Raw genomic sequence first — 6,919 nt, 5'->3', positions numbered from 1 at the left:
ACGAGTTGCTCGACTCAAGACATAAGGGTAACACACTTCAGTATCTGGTCGACTGGGAGGGGTTCGGTCTGGAGGAGCGATCCTGGGTCAACTCTGGGGATATCCTAGATCCCACACTCACTGAAGAGTTTCACCGGATGCACCCGGGGAAGCCGCCCCCCCGACCTCGTGGGAGACCCAACATCATTTGCCTCCTTGCATCAGGAGCTGCTCGCAGGGGGGTTGCTCTGTTACAGAAGAGGCTCCCATAGATCAGCATCATCTGGAATGATCATGTAGACGAATCGCCTAAAATAAACTATATGCTTCAATAACGGTGTTTCACTACTAATCGGTATCTTTTTAATTGGAGACACCAACTTACCATAACGTGACAACGCTTGCGTTAGAATCTCGTCACGCACAAAAGGTGGCACGTTAGATTAGAGTTAGTCTTTTAGCAGGAAAGAGGAAGAACTGACACAAATTCTCCACTAATTACCAACTCATTAGCTTTTTCTACGCTATCCAAAAAAACCACAAACGCATTATTCATCCTGGAAGCGGATAAAACACCAACCCCCCCCAACAGCCAAGCAACAGTCCTCTACGCTCACCTATGTCCTAAATTCGTTATTACTTATATCATAACTGATTAGTTAAGCTTGTTTCTATATTAGTTAATAGTAGTAGCTGAAGTGTTAATGTAGAACTACTCATTAGTCCTGCATTACTTCCTGCATAATTACTTATTAATGATGGACCATTATTATAAAGTGTTACTGAACAAGCTTTCAATCTACAGGCCCAGAACGAGAGTGAAAACCGATGCCACACTCGTTTATTCACTTTTTATTTTTGATTATTTTCTCCTCCACATACACCAGTGCTTTTTTTCTGGTAGGATTCAGAAAACCAAGCTGTGCATTAATAATGAAGAAATACAGTCCATGTGCAACTGCAGTTGTAAACACACGCGTTTTCATTTCTTCATCAGTCCCTCAGCAGGGATGTTTATGAGTTTATGAGCATCGGTTTCCACATGGTCACAGATATGATTATTTAAACATCATTAAGAGAGTTTGTGAGTGAGATTATCTGAAATCAAATATTGAATGATATTTCCCACCTTCTGTTTGCTTGTAAGAATTTCTGTTAAAGTCAAGTAACTTTTATTTCTAAAGAGCTTTATTCGGTACAGATTGATTCTAATGTTGCAGAAAACCAATTCAATCTCATCTCTACATCTTCATTATTCTGCTCATTCATTTCAAGTTTTGCTCTCATCTGATAGTGCCAATGCTGTCAAATCGATGATATTCCTGAATATCAATTGCCTTTAAAACCCAAAAGTCTGAGAAGTCATGTGACAGCAGACAATAATACATGGCATACTTTCTAATAAATTTTATGATATTAACTCAGTCTGTTGTACTTTGTCTTGAATTTTTTAATTTTCAGACAGATAAATAGACTAAGCATCTGCCAGAAAAAAACAGACCTTCTTTTAATGAATCCAAAACATATTATTATTGCTCATGCTTGCACACAACCTATAAGTATTTTATAACAAATCAATATTGGCCTAGAGGGTTTAAATGTAATTATCCACAATTTGGGATTTGTTAATGTGTGACCTTATTATATATATATATATATATATATATATACATATATATATATATATATTTCCTGGAACGTCGTATGTTTTATGATTTAGGAGTCTCAGATTTGATCGTTTATCAGCAGTGGTTTCTGGTGTTAGAGTCTGTGTTTTGATGTTGCTGATGTGAATTGTTGACACACACACACACACACACACACACACACACACACACACACACACACACACACACACACACACACACACACACACACACACACACACACACACAGCCAGATAGACAGACACACACACAGGGGTTAAATTGGGATTTATTATGTGGGGGTGCTCTCCCTAGGCGGGCAAAGAAATGAAGAAATTGAGTATTATATGATATGTGAAAAACTGCAAGGTTAAGAGCATATACTTTGCATTGTTGTAGTATCAACAGGTATTGGGACATTTAGCATTTACATTACTGTTAATCAGTCATCACTTGATTACACATTGTATTACCTTGTTATGATATAGTGACCCATACAATGTGCCAAACATAATGTGCCACATGAAGAGACAGTGCAGTGTATGACAGTAGCAACAGCTGAGAAGATTTGGGTCTGTGGTGACCAGGTCGACCTCACACACACTTCCTTCTCCCATTCTCTCTTTACTACTACAACACACACACACACACACACTCATCCTACTCTGCATCATTTCTCATCAAGAGAAGCACAAGTCACAAAAATAAAATCAATCTATCCTTGTGGAAAGGTTGCTTGGTAGCTAAATGTAGGTCTAGCAAGTCTTTTATTTCTGTAATTCACACAGATCAAATACAAATATGCTGACTGAATATATTGCTAGTTTATTTTGAGTAGCCAGCTAGCAGTTCTCTTGGCAGTTTGCTGATAATCCGGTGTCTGAAGTAAAATGCTCAAAACATCCCCTGAGAAAAATCACATGGTCAACCTAGTGTTACGGGCGGTCGGACACCACCCTTAACATAAAGGAGAGACGCACACAGATCGGCTCATAGCAAAAATAATAGGGGTATGTTTATTTAACAGGTTCAATTTTTAAATAGTAAATAGGTAGCAGCAAGATCTACTACAAAGGTTACAAAGGCGGAACGCTTCAGTACTGCCGGGTGGACAGCAAGTAGGCAGATGTTTCGAAGACAGAAAACACGGCAGTGCGTCGCTTCTGTTCTCAGTCTCTGTGTGCGCCCTCAGGAACGGTCCCAGAAGCCTTATATAGCGCAAACTTAGGCTTCTGCAATTAAGAAAGGGGAGAGACACTGCACTCAAATGCACGTGTAGCAGCAAACACCAGAGCTGGAGGACGTAACACCCCAACCCCAAAATGGTGACTTGTCGCCATATATTGAACAAGATAACACATTTTCTTTTTAACGCATAAATTTAGTTTTCAGCTCTTCTTTCGAGCCAACTTAGGCAAAAGAGTTTTAGTTACAAATAATTATAAACTATAGCCTATAGGCCATTTTCAATCAATAAGGCCAGGTGCAATTTCATTTTCATAAACAAAACGTGTTTTGAAGTCGTGTTTTTTTTTCTATAATAATAAAACAAAATTAATACTATCAAGCATCGACTCTAGACAATGCATCTGCGACAATATTGTCTTTTCCTCGGACATGCACAATTTGAAGGTTAAACGGTTGAAGCAATAGACTCCAGCGCATTAACCTACGGTTTGAATTGTACATGCGACTGAGGAATTTGAGAGGATCATGGTCAGTATAGACCTTAACTGGATGTAACGTAGAACCTAGATACACCTCGAAATGTTGAATAGCTAAGACTAAAGCTAAAGTCTCTTGCTCAATAGTGGAGTATTTTCGCTGGGCAGATTTAAATTTCTTAGAGAAGAAACTCACGGGATGGTTTATGTCGTCTGCGTCTGATTGCAAAAGCACAGCGCCGGCGCCTACGATGCTGGCGTCTACGGCAAGCTGGAACGGTTTGTTAAAGTCTGGCGCAGCGAGCATGGGAGCAGTCAGCAAGAGAGCTTTGACGTTTTCAAACGCTCTATTACAGGTCTCCGTCCAGATATATATAGTTTTGGGGCTCAGTAGGTTAGTGAGGGGACAAACTACGGTCGAAAAGTTCTTACAAAAACTGCGATAGTAGCCTACCTGTCCTAAGAATCGGCGTAGCGCACGCCGATCGCGAGGCACAGGAAACTCTTGAACAGCAGCCACCTTAGCCATTACTGGCAAAACAGTCTGGCAGAGTAATTGCATTAACACGCCTGTAGTCCGTACAAAACCTGTAAGTGCCATCAGGTTTGCCAACTAAAAGGCACGGGGAGCTCCAAGGGCTAGAGCTAGGCTCAGCAATATTATTCTTTAACATGTACTCAACCTCCCCTTGCAGGATTGCTCGCTTTTCTTTAGTTACCCTATATGGGTGCTGTTTTATCGGGCCATTATCACCCACGTCTATGTCATGTTCCAGGACTGTAGTTACAGTCGGGACATCGCCGAACAATTCAGGGAAATCACCTATCAGAGACAATATGTCAGCTGTTTGAGAGGGAGTTAAATGTGGCAAACGATTTGCAATGACCGAAAGCATGGCCGAATTGCTGAGTCGACCTTCAATCACGCACCGCGACGGCGCAGTCACCGCGTCATCATCCTCTACCAGTGAAGACAGCAACACGAATGATTCGTCTGGGTCTAGTAAGTTAAAATTACACAAGTCAGTTTTAACACCTTCACGCGTATAATATGGTTTGAGCATGTTTACATGACAGACGCGAGAATGCCGTCGCTTGTCTGGGGTTAAAATCATTTAATCTAAATCAGATATTTTCTTTTCAACAGTGTATGGCCCTCTGAATTGTGCCTGAAATAAAGAACCGGGCACGGGTAAGAGAACCAACACTTGGTCTCCAGGCTTAAACGAACGGGCTCTTGATTTTCGATCATACCAAGTTTTCATGCAAGATTGGGTCTTTTCTAAATTTTCTCTAGCGAGTTCAAGCGCTCTGTGTAGTCTGGAGCGAACGTCGCTAATAAACTGTAGTGCGCTACGAGAAGTAGGTTTGCTCAGCCACTGATCTTTAATGACGCTCAAAGGCGTGCGAACTTCATGAGCAAACACCAGCTCTGCAGGGCTTAAACCAATCGACTCTTGTACAACCTCTCTAGAGGCCAAAAGCATCCAAGGAATCGCATCTTCCCAGTCTGTACCCACCTCCAAACAATATGCACGCAGCATCGATTTTAGTGTCTGAAGGTAACGCTCGATTGCGCCTTGACTCTCCGGGTGGTACGCGCTAGAAATTTGGTGCTTAATGTGGAGCGACTTTAGGACTTGGGAAAAAACACGCGATGTAAAGTTTGTTCCTTCGAATGATTTTCGGTAGCCCCACAAAAGAAAATAATTATAATAAAGCCCTGGACACGATTTTAGCAGTGATTTTTCTCAGAGGCATTGTTAATAAATACTGATATCCACTTTTTGACCGTGGAAGAGGACCAACACAGTCAATGATTACTTTCTCAAAAGGCTCACCCATGGCAGGTATGGGGTACAACGGTGCAGGTGGAATTATCTGGTTTGGCTTACCAGTAATCCGGCAAACATGACACGTTTTACAATACCGCCGCACATCACGCTTCAGCCCAAGCCAGAAAAAGTGACGAAGTACGCGGCTGTAGGTTTTAGTCACACCTAAATGACCAGAAACACAATCATGTGCGACACTCAGAACAGCAAGTCTGTTTTCAGATGGCATAACAATTTGCTCAATGTCATTCCACTCATTACTTTTCTGAGGTCTCCACCTCCGCATAAGTAAGCCGTCTCTGATAAAATAGGTTGGACTGTCGCTTGCACGGTCCGAAACAGATTGAACTGCATTAAAACATGTGTGCGCCCTCAGGAACGGTCCCAGAAGCCTTATATGGCGCAAACTTAGGCTTTGTTCAGGTGTGGCTCATCTGCAATTAAGAAAGGGGAGAGACTGCACTCAAATGCACGTGTAGCAGCAAACACCAGAGCTGGGGGACGTAACACCTAGTCTTGGTTATTTAATTTTGATTTAGTCTTATTTTCTGTAACGAGTTCCAGGTTCATTATTGTGGGGATGGAAGAAGACAGGGGTCGGTGTGACTGGGTCTTGTACACTTTTATTCAAACAATTAAACAGGAAGAGAAAGTTGCGCGGAAGCGCCTTCACCATAGGAAATACTATAGCACTCAAGAAATGAAAAAGTCCTTCAGCAAGGTTTCAGTAAGTCCACGTTTTTAGCAAGTCCGTTTGTGCACAAGATCCCAGTCCTTCTCTCTCTCTCGAACTCTCGCACCTGACTGGCTTTTATCCGGTCTCCCCACGCCAATCACTGCAATCAGAAACAGGTGTTCGTCATTTTGCACTTGACCCACTTACTTACCGCTCACCCAGCAAACAAATTTAGGTTCTGGGAACGTTCTGGGAACGTTAGTTTTTGGTTCCCAGAACGTTCCTAGAACTTTCCCTTAACGTTAGGGGAACGTTCCCGGAACGTTTTCCTTACGTTATAAAAATGGAACCTAAAAATTACCTACATGGAACGTTCCTATAACGTTCTTGTTTGGTTCCCAAAAAAATAACCTCATGGGACCATTCGGGAACGTTAGGGGAACGTTCTGTGTTTGCTGGGCAGCTCCGCCCCCCTGCTCTCCTGCTGCAGACCTCGCTGAACCACGCCCCCACTACATTTTCCTTACCTTGTCATTCAAGGCCCGGGCACTTTATGTACATTTCTGGAACTTTTGCGCGCTTCCACATCCCGCGCAACTATGGATCTCCCAGGAATATTCATTATTGCTGCGTACATTTATCCGTGTCGCCTAGATGCGCGTGCGCGAGCGGTGCGTGATCATGGTCGACTGACAACGAGATTAAGCAGCTGAACAAGAATACGGCCGTGTTCCGATTGTTCTCAGCTCCGCCGAGACAAAATAGACATGCAATTTAAAAAATCTTTCATTTATTGTCATAAATATGTTTTCAAAAGCATCACTTTCATCAAATTTTACGTGACATAATTTCCAGCAGGCAACTGACAGCAAACAAGGAGGCTTATGTGCCGGGGCTGAGCCACGGAGAGCCCCGGCCCAATTTAACCACTGCACACACACACACACACACACACACTCAGCTCTGCTCCCATAATGAGAAAATCAAGCTGATTTACCGACACGTGTGTTTTAAAGGGAGCCAAAAGTCATATTTCTCATTGTATGTATGAGGGTGTGTATATTTTGCACTGTTGCTCATTTGTTAATTGAGGCCTGACACACACCAACACATTTTGCT

General features: G+C 42.4%; 1 long non-coding RNA gene across 1 annotated transcript; it reads right to left on the bottom strand.

The window, feature by feature from the left end:
- Window positions 1-2,043: 2,043 nt before the first annotated feature.
- LOC143733333 (uncharacterized) lies at window positions 2,044-6,448 on the bottom strand. Its single transcript, XR_013201322.1, has 3 exons — window positions 6,314-6,448; window positions 5,633-5,664; window positions 2,044-2,518 (listed from the first exon to the last, which is right to left on the bottom strand). It is a non-coding gene; the product is annotated as an uncharacterized LOC143733333 (long non-coding RNA).
- Window positions 6,449-6,919: the final 471 nt, after the last annotated feature.

Source organism: Siphateles boraxobius, unplaced genomic scaffold (assembly GCF_051911475.1).
Source record: "Siphateles boraxobius isolate OS27281-9 unplaced genomic scaffold, OSU_SipBor_1 97, whole genome shotgun sequence".
Lineage (NCBI taxonomy): Eukaryota > Metazoa > Chordata > Actinopteri > Cypriniformes > Leuciscidae > Siphateles > Siphateles boraxobius.
The sequence above is the reverse complement of the archived record's forward strand: the minus strand, read 5'-3'. Positions and strand labels throughout refer to the sequence as shown.